The 25,184-nt window shown below is 51.3% G+C and overlaps 1 protein-coding gene and 1 long non-coding RNA gene across 9 annotated transcripts in view; one reads left to right on the plus strand and one right to left on the minus strand.

Annotated features, from left to right (window-relative positions):
- The window catches only part of Cacna2d2 (calcium voltage-gated channel auxiliary subunit alpha2delta 2), a 102,674-nt gene that overhangs the window by 36,686 nt on the left and 40,804 nt on the right, over positions 1-25,184 (minus strand). The gene's annotated exons all lie outside the window — the stretch shown is intronic.
- Positions 1-25,184, plus strand: part of LOC104856211 — an 80,082-nt gene that overhangs the window by 14,169 nt on the left and 40,729 nt on the right. Inside the window, exon 2 of the long non-coding RNA XR_778578.3 lies at positions 1,433-1,550. This is a non-coding gene — a long non-coding RNA (uncharacterized LOC104856211). The remainder of the gene's footprint in view (positions 1-1,432; positions 1,551-25,184) is intronic.

The raw sequence follows: 25,184 nt of genomic DNA on the forward strand, positions 1-25,184 counted from the left end.
TTTGGTCTTATTGGTTATTGCTACTCCTGATTTCAAGAGGATACCAAAGGCTTAGAATAAAAGGTCCTGAAATTGTGGCCCAGGATGTGGAGATCTGGGGCCCTGGGGCTGCATCAGGCAGAAGCTGTGATAGAGGGGTAGCTCTGAGGTAGTGGCTGGGGCAGAAAGCCCACGGTAGAATGCTAGTACCATGCGATGCCCTGAAAGCACTGCCAGAGGGCTGCAACACCAGGCACAGCCCCACTCTGGGCTGAGGCTTCACCACCTGGTACCGATAATCCAGTGCCAGATGAAGGACTGCAAATGCCTGAGGCTAATTCATTTGCGGTGGAGGGGACTGAGGCTTGACGTGCCACTGCCTTCGGCCCTGGCAATGAAGTGATAGAGGGAGCATTCCTGAGGTCTACTTGGTGCCGCAGTCCATCAGTGTTGGATGACCATCCCAGGCAAGGGGCTGGTCTGCCAGGTGGGGCCTGGCCACCTGGACTCAGCTGCCCTCCCACTCTCTATGGTGGCTCCTCTGCATTTCCTGAGTGGGGACCAGGAACTGGCATCCCAGGTACTGTCCTGAGCCTTCTCCCAATCTTGGGGTCACTGGGTCCATACCTTAGGAGGGGATGCCCAGTACTCTGACATTGCTCCCTCCCTCCCTTCCCGTGGGACCTGTATTAGCTCCGTATTGTGCATTGATAGACACTAAATACAGATTTCCAATTTCCAGAGCTGTTATGGTCTAATGAGTAAATAATATACATATTTAAAACTGTCTAAAAACATACCTGCATAATTAAAATATCTGCATGATAATGAAGCAAGATGTAGCTCAGCAAGGAGGGAGCAGGAGCCCCAGGCTGACAATAAGGCAGAAGTGCAGGCAGGGTCAGGTTCCTGGCCCTCTGGGTCTCTCCTTCCTGTTACCTCAGCCTTGAGTGCTCACTGATGTATCTATCCACCAACAGCACCAATAGGTGCTCCACAGTCAGGGAGCCCCAGAATCCCAGCTGGGTCCATTCCTGCCCAACTTGTGGCCTGGGGATAGTGTATGTGTGGATGGATGTGCCTGCTATGTGGCCGATGGCTCCTTCAGTGGTTCTCACAGCCACCATCTGTCTCAGCTTTATGAGCACAACCTCACTCACTATGACCTTCTGACGGAAGTTTTTGTCCCAGTCCTTTGTTTTGCTGAGTTCTTAGGGATAAACTGAAGCACCTAGGATGGGCAGAATGGGCTGACCAGGGTCTAGACTTAGGTATGGCAGGTAAAGGGGACACATTGGAGGCTTTGCTTTCCTGAGGGGCAGAGTGGCACACAGCTTTGCCCATCCTGTGAGGTCTCTTCCTTTATCCCTTGTGGCTTCTGTATGGTACACACTTGCCTCCTTCTCAAGGCTCATCCTAACAAGCATACTTTCTGTATTAATCTTGCTTCTAGCTCAAAGACGAAACCACCATCGGCGCAATGTAAAACAAACACTGAAATTTAGACCAAAATTCCAGCAACCAAGCCCTACGGAGGAAATATCAAACAGCCCTGGCACAGACTGCTACAGGTAAAGCCCTCACATAAGTCTCTTGTTAGGTCCCTCCCTGACCTTTTCCCTCATTGGCCATGTATGCCTTCCACAAGTTAAAAAAATTAGTAAAATAGATTTCTTTCCTTTAAAAACAGAAAAATAAAAAAGGTCAGAATACATGTACTGGGAAAAACTCATTGGTGTTGTGATCTCCTTCTGCAGGGGGGCAACTGCTTCTCCACCCCTGGGCTTGTGCTCACTCCCTCCCTGTGGGCAACATGGGCTTTGTTATCGATTCCTACATCCCTCAGTGCTGCCTAGAAGGGACAGACTGTGTTTTAATTTCCCAAGAAAAATATCAGAAGTAAAGGGTGGCCTGTGATGGAGGTGGGGAGGGCAAGACCTTGACAATCAGTGTGGGCCAATTTCAGAACCAAAAGAGTTTCCCAGAAGATCCTGGGTCCCAAAGAACAGATGCTATGTTGTATTTTGCCAAAGAAGAACACTTACAAAAACCCACGCTCGGAACTGGCATGTCACCATGGGTAGGCACTTTGAGGAGGAGGCCGTGATCTCAGATACTCCCATCCAGGGAAGCAAAGAAGCCAAAGGGAACTCACAGGGGAGGGCATCAATTATACTGCTTCACTGCTTAGCTTCATACTGGGACCTTGGTCCACACAGAAAGAGTGGGTTAGGTGTGTTACAGGGCAGGAACCAATAGGCTGAGGGGTGAGGAAAGGGACCTCTGAGACCGGGCACAGCATTCACAGGGCCATCATGAATTCATAGACCATTTCTCAGGGATTTCAGGGAAGTCTATCCTGGACAGGGTTCAACTCTAGCAGCTGGTCATGTCAGGAAGGTGAGTGTAGAGCTGGGCAGCCACATTCTGGGGGTTGCATGTCTCTGCCTATCTGGTTATGTTGCTGCAACCAGCTCAATCCAGGGGTACAAATGAGTGGCAACCCACCAACCAAGCTCGGTACACCTGCTCAAACCCCAGCATGAAACTCATCCATCTCTGTAGGTGAGTCAGATGGAATTTCTCACAACTTTGCCAGTTTTGGCAATTTCTCTCCCTTTGGATTATGACCCAAGATAATTCGTCAGTTTCTTTCATCCTTTGGAAAGCACCAGGTAAGGGTACCAGGATGACATGGCATTACCTAAGTGTACCTCAGAGCACATAACTGCTTCCTGTTCCCTCATCACGCCACATGTGTGGGCATGGTGTATGTGCTAATATGTGACAATATCCCCCTTTCCTGCCACAGAGCTGAGAGGCTTGGGTTCCTGAGGCTCCACTACTGGCCCCATGTGTAATTTGGTGGACACTGCCTTTGCTTCTCTGGGCTTTGATTTCTTGCTTGTATAATGGGAACCAGAACCCTGCCTCCCCCTCCCCCTCAGGGCTCTGGGCAAACACAGAGAGCAGGCATGGATAGAAGGCAGGATGTGGATTCTCTTTGCAGATACAACACCAGGACTTGGGTTTCCTCTTCTCTTGCTGTACCTCAAGCATTCTCTTGACTGCTTCCTCTATTCCACCCCAACCTAGTTGGGCCTGCTGACCTTGGCTTGACCTGACTTCTTCTGTAGCTCGTGCTAATGGGCTGTCCCTTTCCTCAGCACCACTTTTGCTGGGAGGCGCTGGTGTCCAGAGCCCTACCCATGCTGCATCACTTCTCAGACATCTCCCCTCTGAAGCCCCCTGTTCCCATGACACTTTCTCCCTTTCCTGAATAGACCTTTCCAGGGCACCCTGGTCTAACTTTAGATCACACACTCTAACTGTGTATGAGTTCATCTCCCCAGAACTCCACAGGACTCTGTGCCCCCACACTGGCTACTGTGTTTTGCTGATGATTGCTGGGTGTCCTGACCATGCCTTCTTCTGGTTGCCATCTTTACAGGGCCCTGTCAACCTCATCATTTTCCTTCCAGGCTCTATTTGCCTGCCATGCCCATGCTCTGTACCCTTGTCTGTGTGGTGCCCTGAGCCTGGACTGCTCTTCCTTTTCCTTACTTGTCCTGCTCTTCCTCATCCTTTGGAACTGATGCTCAGCAACCTCTTTTAGGAAGCTTAGTGCCTGCCAGGCTGGGTTCCAGAATCCCCTGTGGGGTTCTTCCAATGCAGGTGCATTTGACTCAATCCCAGATGTTGTCCCTCATGGCAGGGACTTGATTCATGGATCTGTGTAGCCTCAGAGCTGGACGCAGTTCAGCTCAACACAGAAATGCTAACTGGCTCCAGGCTCCCATCATGGTAATGGGGTAGGCAGGGGTAGGTTCAGGAGGAGTCATCAGGGGTCTGCTGGCTTGGAGGTTGTGGGTTCCCTGGGACTGAGATCAGGCCAGAAGCAGTGCTGATGACAGAGAACAGGGACACAAGATGGTAAAGGGGAAGGGATGGGTAGGGTAAAGTGGAGTCTATGGATAGGTGTCACTGGTGACATTGCAGTGGAGCTCATGGGACTGCCTTTAAAGTCTGCTCTGCTGACATCTACTCTCCAAGGACCCCAACACCACTCTGGACCTTGTGACAATGTCACCTACCAAGCCTGTCCAGCTGCCAAGTCAGTGATGAAGTGGGCTCTGCTGGAATGAGAAGGTAGGGGTGGCGAACATGTGTACCTCATCTGGCCAGGGAAGCCAGGAATTGAGTCCCTAGGGACCAGGTATTTACTGCCCTGGCTCGAGAGCAGTACATTCTCCAGAATGCCCCAATATCCTCCTCTAAGATACCTTTTGAGATATCCCTGTGCTCTACACCATGGCTTAGGGATGGACAGACAAAGGGAGGCAGTTCTCGTGGGAAGGGTTCCTTCATGTCAACAAATGCTTATTAAAGACTTGTGTACCTGGCCAGTGTTGGGCACAAGCAGGTCACTAAGCAGGACACATGTGGCCTTGCTGCCATGTGGTAGACCATCAGTAAGTTCTCTATATCCCACCTAATTTATTCCCATTGTAATTCAGTCCACTGTTCTTAACTGCTTGCTAACGTGCAAGAGCTGCTTGGAGTGCCAGGAAGCCCCTTTACTATGAAATAAATTCCCACTAGAAAGCTGAATCTGAGACCCCCCCAACCACAGCCTGAGCCCCCACCTGACTGCCATACTCCCTTCCCATGATGTTATTTTTATACTTTTTCCTAAAACACAGCCCGAGCAGGCCCTTCTTGACTCTATTAACATTAGGAATCTAATCAGTAATCAGGTAGCTCATAATTTTCTGATTAGCTCTGATTAGGCCCAACCTCAGGAGAAGGAGTGGGACAGTGAAGAGGGAGGCGGGGTGGGAATGGGCACTGGGATGTGCCTGAGGGGCATTGGCCAGGCTGTGGGTAGAAGGCAGAGAAGAAGCCCAGCCATATTGCTGTCTGTTCTTAGGAAGGGGTGTGGATTTATGCGTTTCATTGGTTTGAAGAGCAAGTGCAGAAGAAGAGGGGTCTACAACCTACCTTGGCACCAGAGATCCAAGGCAGAGGAGTCAAAACTTTCAGCACCATGCACAGAGATGGGAGGGACTGGCAGGGCAGCCAAGAGGGGTTGAGTTTGGAAAATGACCTGGGTCCTACACTGTCTAGGCCTTCCTGGGTCACATTCTAGGAACTACCCTGGGCATAGCCTTGAGTGACGGTGGCAGTAACAGAGTGGGCTGCTCAGAGGGCTATAGTACATGACTCTGGGCATGGAGAAGTGGACCTGAACCAGTCTTGTTGGGCATGCCACAGGCAAGATTTGTGATCATCATCTTCAATGTGGAGACCATGAGGTCAGGGACCTGCTGGCTCTACTGCAAATGGGGGAACCAAGGCCTGGAGGGACTTCCCAGGTCACAGTGCCAGTTAGGGACAGAGCCTGGACCTATTGTGAGGCATCTCAGGCCAGGGCCAGGTCTCTCTTCTGCCTGAGGCCTTTCTATCGTGCTCAGAAGGAAACATGGTGAGGATCAAGCCAGACCTCCTAGGCTCTCCCTCATGGAGCCTAACCAATTGGCCATTCCTGTCCTTAGCTGATCATGAAGCCCCTCAATCCACTGCACTTCTACACATACCCAGACTTCTTAGAGCACATCTTGGAGCCCAGTTCAGGTCAGGGTCAGGGTGATCCTGACCCTAGTCTGGTATCACAGGTTGTTGCCTCTCGTAGGATGCAACTATTTGGGTGACCTCTGATGAAATGCACAAGCCCAATGGAGATGTGCACAGCTAATGCCATGCAAATTGGCATGGAGGCAATCAGTCTGACTCTAAAAGCTGCCCCACCGGCCTCAGGCTGGCTCATTGTCTTTTCTGTCAATTTGCATCTCATTACCTAGAAGACTGTGCTCACTAGAGGTTAAAAGAAAAAGAGAACCAAATAAGACCCAGTGCATCCTGCCTTAAGCGAGGGCACAACCCACACGTGGGTCAGGACTACTTAGTGGACTGCCCCAAGAGGTACACTCCATAGGGAGCCTGATCACTCCCACTGTCACCAACATTACCCCCTGCTACCATAAGAATGTTACTCTCTCCACCATCAGCCTATCATCACTGTCATTTCCCCTTATCTAACGTCAACATCATTTCCACATTCACTGTTGATATTATTTCTGTCAACACTGCCAACATCACTGTTGTCATCATTGTCAATGTTACTCTCGTTACCATCACCATCAATGACTTCATCCTATTATTGTGGTCATCATCATCTCCCTTACCACAGATGCCACAACCAATATCACCTTCATCACCACCTTTATTGGTACCATTATCTTCATCATTGCCACCATCAACCCCGCCTGCTAGTGCCTCATGTCTCCTGGTGATTACCACCATTACTGCCCCTGCCCCAACCCTCACCTGAGAAGAGTCTGAAGAACAACCAGTGATCACTCACTCTTCGCCCTTCTATGTCCATCATACTGCAGCACTGTCAGAGAGTTAGGAAACTTGTAAACAAATATTTCAGTGACCAGAGACCTCATAATCAACCCAAATTGGGCCCAGATACTTTGTTTGTACCTAGGCTTATTGAAAGGAAGCCCTGAAGGCTAGGGTGGGGTGCAGTGCCTACCTACTCTGGAAGAGCCCTCGGAGAGGGCAGGCTTAGTTCACTCCCTTAGTGCCAGCAGAATATGGGGTTGGGATGAGAGAGATCAGCAACTAGAATGTTATATAGGGCAGAACCAGGAGTCATGTATGTGTGACATGGGTGGCTGATGCTACTCTCTGAATCTTGATGACTTCATCTCTAAAATGGGGCTTCTAAGAGTCCAACCTCCTAAGACTATTTAAAGGTATTTGTGCCAACCAGCATGGCCAAGACTGTTTCAGACAGCATCATTTCATTATTCATCCCTTACTTCACACAATGTTTCCTCTAAGCCTCATGAAGTCCAATTATTATTCTCATTTCACTGACACAGGCTCAGAGAGGGTGAATCACTTGTCTAAGACCACCAGTGATCGAATATCACACTAGAATCCAGGTTTATTCACACTGGAATTTGAGTTTGACTCCTTCTCTAGACAACAAAACCACAAGATGAGGCTGGATAGAGTTGGGACTTTGCAGAGGTTGCCTAGACAAATAGGATGTGGAGCCCAATCTCTTTAATGGAGCCATCTCCGTGCTGGGTATGGATGCCTGATTTCCATCCTATTGTTGTCCACCAGCTCTGGTGGCAGCAGCACAGGCACTATCCTGGATACAAAGGGGGACTAGCTGACCTGGGGGTGATGCTAGAGCCCAGGCAGAGGTGACAGGCAGACAAAAGCTGGAGGTGGAGGGCAGGGTGGGTACAGTCTAGCTGCCAGGTGGAAACGCCCAGTGTAAAAGCTGCTCTGAATACTGGCTGCATCCCGCTGCTGCAATCAGCCTCGACACTTGGTTATTATGAGGAGTAAAGGCGGCCGGCGGGACAGCTGGAGCCATGGTGACAACATTTAAGGTGTTTGTCAGAGCTGTGGGACATGGACTGCCAGGCGCTAATGGCTTCTGTGTGCTGCTGCCAAGTGAGAGGAGGGTGGGCAGGCGGAGGCGGCCTTGCTCCTGCCTGGGCCTCGTGCCTACCCCATACTGCGTGGCCACTTCATGACAGGTAGGGCCCACCTGGGCCTTACGGATGCCTAGCAACGGCCACAGGGCTACAGCACCAGCTGGAGAGAGAGGGGAGGCAGCTGTGTGGGACAAGGGACTGGGAGTCAGTTCTCTATCATGCCATCTCGCAGCAAAGGGACCTCATCTTCCCAACAGTTTGGGTTGGACTTTGTGTGGGAAAGAAAGATCCTTCCAGTGAAGTAACCACACTGAACTGAGATCTATACCAATTGAGGGACTATTTTCCTGGCCTCAATCTTCTTCCCTGTAAAAATGGGAAAACAGCACTATACACCCAGGGAGCCTGGCAACTTTAATAAGAAGACACAGGGCAATACTTAAGTGCTAGAAATATAGAGGCACTGGGGCTGGGGCTTATGAAGAAGGACTGAGTCAGTTTCCTGGCACAGGAGAGTATGGACCTAGGGGCTTCCCAAGGGAGAGGCTGTTGAAGAAAGATCACTGCTTGCAATTTATGCCTGAAGGGGCAGAAGCTCAGAGCAAGCTTCCGGGAAGGGCCTGGGATTTTTCAGGGGTGGAGACCCCTGGCTGGTGATTCGTGGGGTCTTGAGTGAGTGCTCCTGAAATATTCAGGTTGGCCTGGAACCCCTGCACCTACAAAGTCACCTGTTGGACCTGGTACCAGCCCTGTTTGTCATGGGCAATGCCAATGAATACCTACTATGCCTTACTAATACCTATAGCAGTCCCTACAAAGTAGGTCCCATTCCCACTCCATTTGGCAAATGAGAGAACTGAGGCTTAGAGGTGGTTATTCAATTTGTGGTCATAGCTCCCCAAGGGTAGGGCAAAGGGTTGTTCTCAAGGCTGTGCTTGTATGTCCCCATCCCTACTCCCTAACTAGCCCAAGAGACATTCTGATGGTCCTTCAGCTGGCTGTGGATCAGACAGTGTGGGTAGAAGAACATTATGTGGCCATGGAGAGAACCAGGGGACAGGAAGAGACCTTGGTGGGCTTAAACTCTGCTTCAGAGTCACTGTAACACTTCAGGGCACTTGTCTTCCTGTGTGATCTCAGAGTTCTTGCTACTTCCCTGGAGCTATGGTCCCACCTGCACTTATCCTCTGGTCCTGCTGCTAGACTCAGCTGAAACCCTGTGGCATCAGGGTTGGAGTTGGAGGGAGGGGCACTGCTGTGGGTTTCTTTGTCAATGTTGCGCTCAGCCACCCAGCTACACTTGGCTTTGTGTAGACTGAAGACCACTGCATAAAATATGGGCCCAAAGGGGCAGTAGCTCAGGGCCAAGGCTACTCCCCAGGGTACCAGGCTGAGTTCTAGGCTGGCTGGGTAGGCCCAGGACACCCATCAAGGACTTACTGAAGTTCTTCCAAGAGCCATCCTCATCCTGTTTCACAGGTGGAAAACCAAGGCTCAAAAAAGGTAGAACTCCTCTAGAGTGAGCTTTAAGTATTAAGGCTGAATACAGAACTTTCCCCTCAGGTCTGGTTCCCTTTCCTGAACCCACAGTGCTGGGTGCTCTGTCAGCACAGCCTTAGTCCACAAAAAGTATTCTAGGCCATTATGCTACCTGATTCCTAGCCTACTGCTCTGCCTGGTCCAGGCTTGCTGGCCCATCTCTGGAGTTAGATCCTCCCTGCCATCTGAAAAGCCGTGTTTCTCCTCTGTCCTCAAGGTCACCTCCATTGGAAAGGGGGTCAATGGAACTTCTGTGACTGGTGCCCCTCAGCTATCCACTAAGGGAGGTGTGTAAGCAGGGAAGTCAAAAGTCTGGAAGTCCCCTCCATCTGATTTTGCAATCTGGGGGACAGAGGAGGAAGTATGTGTGTACATGTGTATGTACAGACACACAGGGATATGTGCATGCGTGTGAACATGTAAATGTGAGAATGGGGGCACACACATGCATGTGCACAAGCATGCATGTCAACATGTGCTCGGGCACGTGGTGACTAGATCCACATCTTTGGCCAAATGACTATCTTCATGTTCCAAAGTGTAGGTGGGGCAGTGCTGCTTTTTTACTGGGGCTGATAAGTAAGGTAGCTCCTGGATCCATAGACCCCACCACTTGTACCCTCAGGCTTGGCCAAATGGATCTTCTTGGCTATGACCTGCCTGGTTCCTGCCCAAGGGTCCCCTCTTTCCAGTATGCCCTCAGTTTGTCCATTTCTTCTTCTCCTTTTCACCCTTCATTTCAGCCTGCAATCACTGCTTTGTGTTACTGCAACTAATGCTACCATGTGGAAAAAATGAAAAGGTGACCCCATGGGCTCTCTTTCTTTTTTGAACGAATACATCTTTGACCTATACTGGGTGCTGGAGACACATGATGGATCAGCTCTGGCTCTAGCCTCTCTGAGTTCACAGTGCAGGAGAGGGGCTTCCACTTGTCTCCATGCTCCTCTCCCTCACCCCAGCCCAGGCTGGATACCACGTGGACCAAGGAAATCTTGTGTACTAGCCCCAGCCAGTTGTCTCTGGGATCCCAGCTGTCCACATGTGATCATCACAATGAGGATAAGGTGGGTGCAACTGGTCCAGTTCCAGAAGGAAGCTCAGAACAATGCAGTGAGTATTCTGAGTCCACAAAGGTGGCAGAAGGATCTAGGACCCAAACCTTGTTCTACTGCTAGGCCTGGCCTGAAGCACTTCCAACTGTGGAAGCTGCACCTGTGTGACCAGAGATCCAGGCACTGCCTGCAGCCCCAGGGAGAAACAGATGGGGTTCCAAATACTGGAGTGGAGGGACCTGTCCAGGGTCACATTAGAGCCCTGATGCGTTCCCAGACCCTTCTTCTACCTAGCAAAGGGAGGTGGGGTGAAGGGGTACTATTCTGAAAGTGACCCAAGGTACCATTCTACAGCAAACTGGACTAGGCTTCCATGGGTAGCTGACCTAAATTATGACTTGTTTCCTCTGGTGGTAACACAATATCTTGGTTCTCCCTTTTTCCTTTGGCTTCAAAGAGGCTCTGATGCAGACTCCAGAGTAAGAGCCTAGTCTTCTGCCCTAACTCTATTACTCCTTTTTGATGTGAAAAGCTATTCAATATAGTGCCAAATAAATTGGGGAATAAACCGAATTAAATTGTACTCTTCCCCCCACCAGCTTGGCAGGGAGGATTACTCAGGTGAGCTAGACTGACTGTGGGACCTGCCTCTAAGCCACCACCCAATGACAGGCAGGTCAGCATCTGGCAGGCACAGCCGTCTCCCTGGAAAAATGAGAACTTCTTGTTGAGATAATGAATCGCTCCATTTAGATCCAAATTAACCTCCCCAATTACCCCATTCTTCACCATATTTCACCAGATCAAAACTCCTCCCATCTCAGTGCCCAGCCCTCCTCACATGCACCCCAAAGCCACGGCCACTTAATGGTTGCACCCAGGCCAGCAGGTGCCCTCCCTCAATAATCAAGTTTTCTTTCCTTTCTTTGTCTCTCTTTTTTTGGGGGTGGGGCAAATGTAAGGGGGGCAGTGGGAAGCTTGATGCAGCTGCCGCTTTGAGGAGTGGGGATTTTTATTTTAGTTCTTTTAGCTCATTTTTTGAAATAAGGATGCAATATGGGATCAAATTTTGATGACAGTGAAGTAAAAGGGGAAAATAGTAGCAATTTTCTCTTCTGAACATGCCCTATTTAATGGAAGCATGTCAAGGTGGAGCTTTATCCAGAGGAGAGAGGGCCTGGTTCTCAGGGACACGTGGTCAATAGAGATGCCAGGCACAATCTCAGTTTGGGGGTAGCTCCCCGTTTCCCAGTGCCCCCCCATTAGGGTGGCTGCCAGGGCCCTGGTCATGGGGCAGGGAGAGACTGAATATCACCTGGCACCAGGATGGACCCTCCTTGCTTTGTGCTCAGCTGGTCTCAGCCTGCATCAGGATTCTAGAGCTGGGACCCCAGGGAATCTGATGTTAATTAGGGTTATAAAACCCTGCCCAGCTGCTGCCACAGCTTTTGTGTTAAACCTACAAAGCTGAGTTTCAGTTGGCCTGAAGCTGGGGGTGCGGGGTTATGAGGGATGAGAGAGGGAGGGGAGGGACAGGGCTGAAGTGGGAGCTGGCAGGATGGGAAGTCAGGGCATATAGCCCCTCGTCTGAAGGCTCAGGCTGGCGAGGTAGGGGTGAAGACAGGGGCAGAGGAGGGGATGGGTGGCTCTCAGACGATATTGCTGGGGGGAACTGCTATACTCTTGCTCTAATTGGTTAGAGACAATTAACTGGTGTCAGACCTGTGCTAGGTGGAGTCAGGAAGAAGCCTGGGTGGGTGGGGAGGCTCCCCTTCCAGGGCCACATCTCCACCATGAAGCCAATCTCCCAGTTGTTTCATCTTGGAGCTCTGGGAACCCGAGCCCCAGCCCCCCACCTTCAGTGCCTGGGTGCTGCCCACCTGAGGTCTGGTCCCCCCTCAGTCTCTCTCCTTCACCTTCCAGTGGGTCATGTAAATGAGATAGAAGCATACCTTGAAGGCCCATGCAGTGCAGCTATGGATAGCTCATCAGAGACAGGCAGTCATGCTGGACACCCTGTGACCTGTGAACATTGCACATGTTCATCCAGAACACCCGTAGACCTGCACAGAGTCTGTAGTCACAAAGACACCCAGCCACAAAAGCATGTGTAGACGAGGTCCTTACAGTTGACATTAGCTTTGCACCTGGAAAAACACACTGGGTTCCTTTGGAGTCTTTCCCCCCTCCACCCATGAGTCCATTAAACACACAAGCAATTCATGACTTCCCAGAGGCCTCACCATGAGGTCAAAGCAGTGCTGGCAAGAACAGACCTTGCTGCCTCTGAGTACTGCACTGAACAGAAACCAAGGGGCAGGACGGCCCCAGCTCCAAAAAGCCTGCAGATTTTGGGAGTCCTGAAGGGGTGGCAGCCTGGGCCTCTTGTCCCAGCACCCACTCATCCACAGATGCCACCCCAAGCTGCGCCTGCCACCTCCCTTCCTCAGCTATGGCTAGGCCTCTGAAATAATTAGCAATTCTGCTCGACAAAACGCCAGCCCGATGGGATAATAAACTTCAACATCTGTCAGAAGAGCGAGCTCCTATGGAATTGCCAAGAGAAACATTTTTCTCCTCATTCAATTCACATTTAAATCGAAAACAACCCCTCCAAGTCTGCACCAGGCCTGCAGCATGGGGCTCCGGGAGCCCACAAGCTGTTCCTGGGCCTGCAAAGAGGCTTGGACGAGTGGCCATCACTCACTCAAATTAACAAATCATTTTATTTAGAAATGAAGAGATTTTAAACTACTGATGGCTTCAGGGTCACCGAAGAGGGGGGAAAGGCAGCCACTGGTCCTGCTGCTGTGCATGATACCTCCTGCAGAAAGGCCTCCCTAAGAACACAGATCAGGGAGCTGACACCCTCCATTTTCACAACGAGTAGGGTGCTGGACAAGCTAGGAATTATGTTGCCATTCTGGTGGGACAGAGGGCCAACCCAATGTATAAGGGCCCCAGTTGTTCCTGCTGGCCTGAGAAAGAAACAGGATTAGCTCTGAGGGAGTCCAGCCAGGCTGGCTCTGCCCAAAAAGGAGCCTCCTGGGCCTGCAATTCTACCTTTGGTCTGTAGGAGGTAGTGTGCAGAAAGACCTGAGCTCTGTGTGAGTCCAGGGTATGGTTTGGCTATGGATGAGCCTTTCTAATAAATTATACTCCTGGAAACAGGTATTCTGGAGACTCAAGTTCCAGGGCTATAGACTTACTGTCTGAACACTGAAGGACACAGACTTGGGTTGCCAAGAGCCCTATAGCTATGAGGACCTCTGAAGACCAAGTATCAAATATTGATAAATGAAAGAAAAATTGTGAAAAATAAGCCCCAGTCTTAGCCAGACCCCTCCTTGAGGTTTGCACAGTGCTCTTATCTCTTCCATCATACACCTCCTCAGGGATCCTGCAGGGCCTGTATGACTATCATGTCCTTCTTCTAGATTCCTGTTGTGCCTATTTCCTCATCAAAGACTTCACTATTCAGTCCTGCAATTTCCCAATGGGCTGCCCACTCTCAGAAGCAGGGACAATGTTGTTTGTTTCATCCTGGCAGGCCCCATGCCCAGCACTTGGTAATTATTTGGTGACAGAATGAGTGAATGTAAGGACCATGGCTATACAGATGCTTGCATGCATAAGATGGGCTCAGTAAATGTTGACTTGTTATGATATACTCTCACAGTTCCATACTTTTGCATATACCATTCCTTCTGCTCAGAATGCTGTTCCCCCTCTGCAATTGTTCCCCTCTTCTCCTAACTCAGTTCCCAGTGCCTAACTCAGGCCTTTCTGTCTGGGCCTCTTCCAGCTTAGTCTTCCTACTTTGCACCCATCACAGCCGTGGTTACAGTGAGGCAGAGGTCAAGCTGGTTTACAAGGATTCCCACTTGGGGCCTGATCCCTCTCTGTCCCTCCTTGGGTTAAGACTGGGTCTATATGGAGCTTAGGGTATGGCTCACCTCTGGGAGCCTGCCAGTTGGATATGCTATTGAAATGCTCCTGGAGGACAAAAGGAATTGGAAAGGGGAAAGAAGACAGAAGGCAGGGCTGGAGGGTTGAGAAATGTGAATAGAGATTTGCAGGAAGGCAGGAGAAACATTGGGGCTGGCAGTAGGAGCCTGGTAGGAGGCCATGCATATCTATTCAGCACCATGTCTGACTCTACTCCTGCATGTTCCAGCAATACATCAGCCCCCGCAAACCCTGAAGGGCACTTAGAATTTCTTTTGCTGACACTAGCAATTGCTCAGGGTAGCCTGCAGCTGAGGAACCCAGGAAGATCCAGGCAGCCTTCTGTGCCCACCCTGTACTTCTTACCACCTGCTCACAGGCATCCCTTGGTATGTCCTGCTGGGCATGGGATAGATTCCTGCATAGCTTGTGGGAGGCTGCTGCTCACTTGGGCTTCCGGCGGGAGCAGGGCTAGGCAATATGGAGGGAGACCTCATAGATCCTCAGGAAGCTCCTCCTCACTGCCTTCACCCCTACTAGGTTCGCACTTAGGGATGTGGGACAGGAGCATGGACACCTTCTTCTCTTCTGCTTTGTTCTCTGAAAGCCTTCTGACACTCCATTATACAGTCTTACATTACTGATCTGCTCTCTGCTTCCCATCAGGACCACAAGGTCCTGGAGTGCAGTACCAGGTCTGTCTGTCACTGTGGTGTCCACAGCAGCAAGCACAAGGTCCAGCACACAGTAGATACTTGGTGTATACTTGGGGAATGAATGGGTGAGTGGAGGCTGGCATGATGAGGTTTAGGGAGGGCTAAGATGTGCTGCAGAAGGAGGAAGAGCCACCCCATCCCTGCTCTTAGCAGGTTTGGAATTCATTGGCTCACAGAAGAGCAGGCAGGAGGGATGGCAGTTCTGGGAGAGGCAGGATGATACTTGTCCTAGTGGCCAGAAGAGCTTCTGCCCCCATCCAGTGGGGGATACACAGGCTCTTCTCTTACAATCAACCCACCCTGTCATTCTCAGAGCCACAGAATACCTATAGAGGAGGTAGGTACTACCAGCAATGGGTAGCCCAGGACACATGTACCAGCAGAGGTACCTGACATGTCTGAAAAATGAGCCAGTAACATCCTTGCTTTACTTGAGGGTTGCTAGGGCTTCTAGGGCCCAAGGTCCCAATCCCTATGTCTGGCATTCAAGGCTCCCATTTCTCTTTCTTCTTCTTCTTCTTCTTTTTTTTTTTGGTACCAGCGCTCGAACTCCCACTTCTCTTTCTACCCTTTCTATCCTACACTGTCCCCACTCCACTCAGTCCTTTGTGCTGTGTCCTTGTGTGGCCTGACTGCCCTTCCTCCTAGCCCATTCTAATTTTACCCACTCCCAAATCCTACCACAGCCCCATCCACCTCTGTGGAGATGGGTCTTTGAGCACTTCCAGGGCCAGCTTGGGGGGCTGTGGGGTCTGTGAAACAGGGCACATGCAGGGAATCTCAGGAGGGACATCAAAGGCAGCCTGGAGAACAAGTGTGGGGCCCCTAGATGCAGGTCCCCAGGGCTGACACTTCCATTTTAGCGCCTTTTCTGGGGCCTCTTGGCCATGTCCATAGCTGGTGCTGTAGGCTGATGAGGGGCAGTGAAGTGGAGGGGTGGTGTCCTCTTCCTCTTTCTTAGCTGTGTCTTGCTGGAGTCCTGAGTCCTTAAGCATTTGGGAGAAGGGAGGGTGTCCTGACCTTTGCTCTGAGGGTGGGGGAGAGCAATCTGTCAGATGAGTCTGAGTTTGAGGGAGGGCTTGGGGGGCTGGGCCTGGAAGCTTTCAAGTGAGCTGCTCATCCTGTGGAGGTATGGGGGAGGCGACAAGAATATAGCCCATGGTGATTCAATCCCATCTCGTAGGTCAGGGAGGACTACAGGAGAGGGAGCCAGGGCTGAAGTTCTCTAGAGGTAGGGCAAAGCTCAGACCACCATAGGAGGGCTTGTGACACAAGGAAGAACTTCCAGATATTTACCATAGTAGGCTCCAACTCCAAAACTGGGACCTGAGGACATGGTGGCATCTCCCTTCAGAGTCAGGGATAGGCTAATGGCCACTTCTTGGGAGAGAGAGATAGGCAGCCTCCTCCAGCCCCAGGATTAGAGATGCTGTTCTCATTTCCTATGTCAAGGATCTATGTCCCCATCATACCTGGGACCCAGATCTTGCGAGCTAGAACCTGACATTATGCCCATGAGCTGTGAGTTGGGAATTCTACAATGTGAAACTTTGGTGACCCAGTTTGGTGCCTTGACCTTGAGGCCCAAGACACCAGCCATAGGTTGTATCCCATCTGAAACGTAACCTTGTGTGTACTTCCCCCACCTGCAATCACTGGGCTCAGGTGTGACCCCAAGGCCACTAAAGTTAATAGCAGGGGACACGTTCTACTCAGGACAGCCCTGGCTTACTTAATAGGCACATGCTGTGTCCTTGAGTGACTATTTGGGATGTGATGCGATGGTGGTACACAAGGGCCTTCAGGAGCTGGTGCCATTCCTAACATCTAGTATGATATGCAGGGTAGAAATTCTTGGAAAGGCCTCTGCTGGCAAGCTGGGAAGCCACACAGGGTGGCTTGGGGCAGAAGGTGGCTGGTGGCCTCTTCCAGGGCCACAACCTGGTACTCCAGGTCCACCACTGAGACCCAAGGAGGTGTGAGTGCCACTCCTCACCTGCCACCCCTTCCTCCATTTTTCCTTCTCAGAGGAAAATCACAGGGAAGCAAACCTTAGAGGGAGAAAGGAAAATGTTTTTCATTAAATGTTTAAAAGAATTCACGTCCTGAGGGAGTCTCTGCAAGGAAAGGTAGGGAGACAGTTGTAGGGAAAGCAGGAAAGTAGGCCACACCAGTAGAGGGCTCTGTGCCATCTTCCAGCAGCCTAGCTGTTGTACCATCACAACAGGCTCTGCACGATACAGGGTCCCTGTGCAGGTGAGGCCTAGGTGCAGCCTCTGGATCTCCATTTGGAGAATGGTGGTGAGATTGGCAGGAATGGCAGGGTCAGGGCAGCACCAAGTTCAGACTAAAACAGCTTAAACTGGGGCACTCTTCCCTTTGCCTGGACCCATGTCTGGGAGTGGAAAGGGCAGATGTTTTCCAGCTCCCAAGGAGGAAGATGAGGCCTAGTGCCCCAGGCTTGGCCAAGGCCTGGACCAAATGTTAATCCACTAGGGGGCTCTACATGTACACCATCCACAGTCCACTGCCCCTGCCTGACAGCTGAACTACAGAGGCAATCCTGCTTCTCACCTCTGCCTACTTGTGCCCAGCCTGTCCACTACACGTATGCCCACCATGTGTCAGGCTGTGAGTTAACAACATCACTAAGTATTGCATTAGTCTGCACCCAGCTTGGGTCTGAACAGTCTCTATGTGTGAGATGGGAGCATAGGCACCTGGCCTAGGGCCTCTTGGTACTGGGAGGGCTCTGACACCATCAGGGTTAACCCACTGTCTTCATCTACACACCAAGCTGGGGCTGGGACCTGTGTTGAGGAGGCATGTCAGTGCGTCTGGGTTCTGTATACCAGAGCAGACGTATGAGATGGTCCCATATCCAGAAATCTTCTGCCCTTTCCTGGGAGTAGAAAAAAAGTGAGGAGAAAATATGACAGATGTAATATCTTGCAATATGAGCTGATTACGCAGTAGTCACACAGAAGAGGAGATTAACAGAAGAATATTTGATAAAAGGAGGCCCAGGTATGTACATGGGTAGTACAGAAAGGTCAGAGTCATCACTGGGAGATTGTGGAACCCCTGGCACTCCTGACTGGGCCTTGGGAAGTGGGGGAAGCAGTGTCCCTATTTAGGTCAAAGTCACAAAGATGGGCTGTCATTATTGTCCATAGGCCGAGTAAGAGATGCACTTTTATTCTCTTCAAGTGCTCGTTACTTACCTGCTGGCCCTGGGGACAGGGCTGTCCCAACCCCCACATGGCTGGGTTTGGGAACACATCAGCTCAGGATGCTCCTCGCATTCCATAGCACCTTCCTCCCCAATCCTTTGGCACTTAGCACTGTAGGTGCACAAAAAGATGATGTGGGACCCTGAAGCCCATCTAAAAACCAGATCCAAGCTGGACCCTGAGGTCCCCCAGGACTGGCAGCCAAGAGTTTATACAAGCTCAAAAAGCACAGGCTGCGCAGAACTCCAGGCAGGTGCATGTAGGTGATGCTAAGCTTGCACAGGACACTGGGATGTGAGTTCACATGAAAGGCCATGTGCTTCCACCCCTGAGACTGTGCATTTTCCCCTGTAAGCTTACTTTACTGCCTTGCCTCCTAGGGAGGGCAGCAGGCAGGTGGGAAGTGCTACCCACTTACTACTTTCCTTAGTCTTCTCAGGCTGTGTCTGCCCAAAATCCCCTGCCCTATGTGCCACCTTCATCCATCCACACTCCTCAGCACCAGCTTCCATGGACTCCCCTCCCTTATCCTCTTCAGAGAACCCCTTGCTGCCTCCCTTATCCTGATACTTCTCACTTCACTGCTTTTTCTGACAACCATGATGGCTTTCACCTTGAACACCCCAGTTCCTATAGGTGGACCTCCTCTCTGGTCCAGTTTCCTCACCTGTCTGTGCTAGCCACACTCAGCCACCTCCCTAGGGCTCCCTGTGGCCTGCACTTGTGTGGGTGTCAACTTTCCTGGTTCATGGCCTCCTTGAGTTCTCTTCTGGAGTCCCCACCACCCAGCCTGCTCCTGCTTTGCTGCCTACTTGTTTATTCATCTGGCTACCCACCTGACTGCTCAGTCCTCCTCTCCTGAGACCCTGCTAGACAGACACAGGCTAGGGCTGGAAGGGAGGGGTCAAAGGGATCCTGACAGAGGGCTGAGGAAGACCTGCACTTTGCTTTCAAAGGTTTGAAGGATGCCTCTGCCAGGATGTCCTTGGGCTGTGTCTGGGGAGACTGCCTTTCCTGCTGACCCTTTCTAAATCCTGTTCCAGTCTGGGACTACCCTTGCAGGTTCCAGACACTGTGCAGCCCACTCCTGGCAGTCCTGGGGGTAAATAGGTCACAGGTGAGGAGTTGCCCATTTGCCCATCGACCCTAATCTTGCCTGGGGAGGGGCTGGACCTTGGGCACCCAAGCAGCTGGAGCATGGGGCTTCATAACTTCAGCTATCATTCTAACTGGGCTCCAGCTGGTGTTGACATAGCAAACATGATGTGACTCCCATTCGCTGAGGAATAGAGTGGGCAAACACAGGCAGGCTACAATAGAGGGCGGGCAACCGTGACCAGGCTCTCAAACGAAAACCCCAAGACTGCCTGGAGCAAGAACACAGAAAAGCCAGGATGGTGTGGCCCACAGAGAGTCAGGACTGGCAGGCCATGGGTCAGCCTAAATCAGGGGATCCCCCAGGAGTACTCCTTCCTCAATCAGAGGCACCAAGCCCAGGTACCAACTCTGATGACAGACCTGTAAGGCCACACTTGGATAGGTTCAGAAAGCATGAGGCTGCTCAAGTTTGAGTAGGATTTGCAGCATAAGATAGGTGAAGTCAAGGACCCAGCCACAGGCACTGTTTGCCATGATACACCTATCTGAGCAGGATTCATTGCCACAGGTTCTTCTTGTGTTCACTGGGCAAGGTCTCAGAACCAAGGAGTTCCATATATGGCTCTGCCTCAAGAACCTCCTCACAGTGCGCCTGTGCCTGCATCCTGCAGAGCCAGGCCAGCAGGCAAGACCTACCACTGCAGACATGCAAATGCCTGCCTTTGCTGCCATGCACAAACCCACGTCTCTGCTTCTGGCCTCTGCACTTTGCCACTCCCTCCCGGCTGCCAGGCTAAATCCTCCCCCAGGTTCCCTAGGCTTAGCCCTTGGCTCCAAATTTCGTGGCATGGATCACATCACTGTTACCCTGAGCATACAGTAAGTGTTCAATGCTGACGAAACAGAGACTGAAGCAAGGGTCCCTGAGGCACCTGGTATCCCATGACTGGATGAGCCAGTCAACGGACTCCAGGAAACCTCTGCTGGGCACTTGAGCCAGTCCCAGACTTGGGGAAGACAGTTGAGGGATCCCTGGGGGCCTGAGGGCTCTCACACCTCTGTGCCTGCCAACCCGGAACTGGGCCTGTGATACCACCTCTGCAACAGCACACTTAAGCTTGGCTCCCTTCCCCCATGAGTGTCCACTGCTATAGGCAGGGGAGGCTCTGCTTGCTGTTAGAATCTTAAAGCACAGAAAATTGGATGTGAGAGGCAACCGGATGCTCCCAGAGCCATGCTTTGAGAAGTCCATGCTTAAAGACACACAATCCTTAAAGACTCCAAAACTCAGGCAGTGAACCCTGCCCCCTGCCTTCTTCACCTCCACCTCCCCTCTCCCTGCAGTGGAAACAGAAGCACAGGTTGCACCTTCTGGGCCTCCCTCCCAATCCCCACTGATCATCTCATCAGGACTCACTCTCACCGCTGACCAGTGCTCAGTTGGGAACTGCTGAGATAGATGCCTTCTTCTTTTCTCTTTGAAAATTCTACCTGCCTCTTAAGGCTCAGCTCACATGTCACCCCCTGTAGGCTGGCTTCATAGTCTTGCCTGTTCCATGTTAGCTGCTCTCTGCACACTGATACCCCATAGCCTGCTGCCCATCTCCTTGAAGTCTGGGACCCTGGAAGGAGGGTTCAGCTTGGCCAGCACATACCCACCCTCCCCCACCCCTCACACTGGAGAAGTTCAGAACAAAGGGCCAGACACTATTAAAACTCAATTAGGTTTCTTAATTCTCTGATCCTAAATTAATCTGGTTTGTCTCTGTGGCACCTGCAGGCCCTTTGCCTTCTCCTCCTAGTATCTGTTTCCTTTGTGCCAGCTAGGACTCCCAGAGAGGTGGGCAAAGCAGGGGGGCCCCCTTTGGTGCAGGTCTTCTCGGGGGAGGGAGGGGACCCAGGGATGGTCTCTTCTATCAGGCTGACCCCTGGCACTTATTTGTGCTATCTGCATTCAGTCCTTTTCCTCTTCGTTCAGCCACTGCGGAGAACTCAGCAGCAAGTATGTGATCTGCGGGCCTCAGACAAGTTTCCCCGAGACTCTTCCTTTGGCTACGAGATGTTGAGGAATACCACAGCTCCTCTGAGCCCTCCTGGGCCCCTGCATCTTGGAAGAGGTCCCAAGTGAGGGCCCAGGACCAATCCAGAACCTCACCCTTCCTGGGCCTGGTAGGCTTGAGCCAGGCCCTGGTCTGATGATGACCACTAGTTCAGGAAGTGGGTGAAGATGAGGGGTTAGTATTTCCTCTGCCTTAACCATGCCTTACCTGCACTGTCTCTTTCCAAGTCTCCAGGAGGCTGGCTCTACCCTGCCAGCCCAGCCTGGAGGCCTTCAAGGGATCCCTAGCCACTTGACAGAGATGCAGGCACGGGAGGCTGTCCCTACACGTATGCCCACCAGCTGCTGGGGCAGTGCGTTTTTGTCCAAGGCTCATGCCAACTGGTGCCAAGGACTGCTGGGTGTGTGGAATTGGTGAGCAGTTTACCTTCCCAACTAGACATATTCAGGCCAGCTCCTCTGCAGAGCCCTGTTTGACCTCCATTCATAGATGGTGGTTCTCTGCCACCTCACACTCCCTGCCTCTCCTGGGCACTCACCACTGATGTCCCAGGCCTTACTTCCCTCTGGGAAGCTCTCCCTGTGGAGGACTCCCACACAGTAGGTATTCAATGGATGCCCATTTACTAATCCAATGCTTCTTTGACTCTGCCCCCTCCACCCCCCAGCCAGCTCCTCTGGGTGGCACCTTGCCAGGAAGCAGCCGCACTGTTTGGGTGAGGGGAGAATAATCAGCTGTAAATGCTGCAATCAGGGAGAAAAGGCTGCTCAGGCCCTTGGCGCCCATGTGTGTGCCTAATTGGCTCCACGTGTCTGTAGCTCCTTTCAAAGAGCGGGAAAGTGGAAGGGTCAAGATCTCTTAATGTTCATAATGGAAGGGAGGCAGAAGCCATTGCTAGCCCCACATAAACACCTTTTAATTGCTCAGAGAAGGGTGGGCGGAGGCATGGTGTGTTACAGGATCCCCTGTCTGTCAGCCCATCATTACTGTACCTTTCAGAGCTTTCCAAGGCTACAGTCAGACCTAGAGGCTGGGCTCCACCAGAACCAGGGGCAATGGCTCTGGCATCTGTTCAATAAATGTTGACAAGGCTTCTACTCCAGCTCAGGCATTGGCAGTAGGTGAAACCTGTGGCCTGGTCCTCCTGGGGCCAATGAATACACCAGTCAATGAATGACTCAGATGACTTGGCCTCCAGCTGCCTCAGCATCCAACTTTTGCCCCTTGCCACCCTCTGGCAGCCTTCTAGATTGTTCCTTTGGACTGAAGGGATCTTCTTCCTGCTAAGGCTATCTTATCGCATCTGTACCTCACTGCAGTCCTTGCTTTGGGGATGTCTCTTCACTGTAGTTACATTTCTCTGTACCATTAGACCAGTGGCTTTCAACTGAGGCAACTCTGCCTCCCAAGGAACATCTGGCAACACCTGGAGACATTTTTGGTGTGCTACTGGCATCTAGTGGGTAGAAGCGAGGATGCTGCCAATGCCCTGCAGTGCAGAGCAGGTCCCCAAAACTAGGATTTATCCTGTTCAATGCATCTAAGGCCAAGAAACCCTGTGCTGACAAAGCTTCAGAGGGAGCAGTGAGTGGGCCAGAACTGTGGATGTTCTCCCTTCTGACCCAGGGAGCTGGCTGCCTCACAGCCCCGGCACTAACCTCCTGTTCCTCTGATCACCCAGCCTGGAGCCCATTCCTGAACAGACCCAGCCACACTGCCAACAATGCATCAGTTTAATTGGGTTAAGTGGCCATTAGCAGCAAAAGCAGGGCGGCTGTGTGTAGAAGAAGGGTTTTTAATTTTACTTTTTAAATGATGCTCATTCCCCAGAGAGGCCTTGGAGGGTGAGAATGCTGCCCACTGGAGCCCCAAGAACCAAGGCACCTTTCCTTGCTCCATCCATGTGAGCCTGCTGGCACTGAGAAAGGGCTGCTTGCTGCCCAAGTAAGAAACTGAGGAAACAGGGACTTGACCAAGGTCACTAGGTCATCCAACACCAGCCCCATGTCTAAGACCAGTGCCCATATTCTCTTTCCTCAGCCCTTTCTCCTGAGAACAACAAACACCATGTGGCCACTGATCTTAGCAAAGAGAAGGGGGCAGTGTCAGGGAAACGTTTCTATGGGTGAGAGCAGCCTGAATCTACAGTCTGGTTTTGTTTGTTTGTTTTTAGTTTTTTGAGACAGGTATGTAGTTCAGACTGCTCTGGAACTCACTGTGTAGCCCAGGCTGGTTTTGAACTCATAGCGATCCTTATGCCTCAGCCTCCCGAGTGCTGGGATTACAGGCATGCACCACCACGCCCAGCTTACAGTCTGGATTTACTACAGGATCTCTCCTAAGGCTCAGTTCCTCACATGGAAAACAGAAGCAAAAGAAGTAACACAGTAATTTGTGGGCAATCAGGAGCATTCAGGTTCATCTTAGGCCTGGCACTTGGTGGGCACTCATTACTTCTGCCATTTTAAGGGAAGATTGAGTCTACAAAGAATCATCTGTGGAGCACTGAAAAACACTGATGCCCTGGGGCACCTCTGGAGAATCTGAAATACTGGGTCTGAGGTGCAGCTTTTAAAAGCCCCCCAGCTGGTTCCAACTACAACCAGGGCTAAAAAGCATGGCAAAGGGGCAAAGGCGAAGTATCTGGAGAGGTCTTGGCCCCTGGGACAATGCATGGGACCTGATGTAAACATGGCTGGAGGTCCTGGCGTCACAGCCAGGCCTCTCCACTGTCTCTACTTGTTGGGGTTTGGAAGAGAAAAAGACTTCTTAGATCCCAGCTTCTGCACTGATGTCCTCAGAAACCTGCTCTAACCTGGCCACCCTGGTCCTGAGTTTCCCATTTTCTAGGAAATAAGCCTGTTGAGCCACAATGCCCTTAGTCTTGTCCCAAAGAGAAGGCTAAGAACTTCTTCAAGGGGCTACTTTTATCTTCTCCAAGGCTATGCCCCCTCCCATGGCACATGGCTCTGAGCCATACAGCAAAAGTGCTAGGGATGGTGCTGTAGGTGGTATGATTTTCAAGGATACTGTACAGACTGTGGCCTTTATGAATGATGGACTCTAGCTGAGAGGCTGCTGGTCTCTCTCTCTCTCTCTCTGTGCGGGTGTGTATTTTATTTTTCTTTTGAGATGAGCTTTTGCTGTGTTAACTATCTTGGGCTCAAATGATCCTTCTATTTCACAGCCTGTTGTATCTGGCTTTTGTGTCTCTTTTACATAGATAAAACTGGGGCCTGGGAAGGGACTGATATGGGAGCTCCATGAAGGCAGGAACAAGGCTGTCCTTCCCCATGGCACTCCAGCACAGTGCCTGTCACAGAGTAGGCCAGCAGTGAATGTTGGGGACTAGATGGAGGGAGGAATATAACAGTGAAGAGATGACCTTTCTGAGAAAGGGGCCATGTGCCAAGTCTCTAGCTGAGAGGACAGGAATGTGCTGATTTGGGTCCAACTTTGCCCACGGTATGCCATAGAATTTCAGCGTCTTCCTGTTCTCCTGGGACTCAAGACCCTATGAGAGCAGGCCCTGGCTCAGAGGCCCACCTCCTTGGGTAGGGGAAGTGCCAAGACAGTTCCCCTCCACGTGACCAAAGCTGAGGGCTCAGCAGGCTTGCTGGGCCTAGGGACGGTTCTTGTCTGTATTGCAAGGCCCTGATCTGGCCTGCTTCTACCTGACTCTTGGCCCTGGAAACTGCGCTGAGCAGCCTGGAGAAACATCTTATTGTCCTCAATTAGAGGAGACAATGAACTTTTGCCCTGTGTTGCTTAGCTCCCTCTTTGCAAGGCCCAAATTAAAATTCCAGACCAGAGTAAGGGATTTAAATTGGATTACTGGATGGGGTCTAGGGAGAAAGGAACAATGCATGGGGGATGGGGCAGAAGCCCTCCCTCCTTGTGCACTTAGGCTGCAAACAGACATGGAAAAGAAGAAAGGGACCATAACTTGATTAAAAGCAAATTTAAAACCTAATGAAGATCAAAGCTCACTGTGAACAATTAGGCCCAAGGAGTGGGTAGGGTGGTTCTG

Source organism: Fukomys damarensis, unplaced genomic scaffold (assembly GCF_012274545.1).
Source record: "Fukomys damarensis isolate Sample0158 unplaced genomic scaffold, DMR_v1.0_HiC HiC_scaffold_37, whole genome shotgun sequence".
Classification (NCBI taxonomy): domain Eukaryota; kingdom Metazoa; phylum Chordata; class Mammalia; order Rodentia; family Bathyergidae; genus Fukomys; species Fukomys damarensis.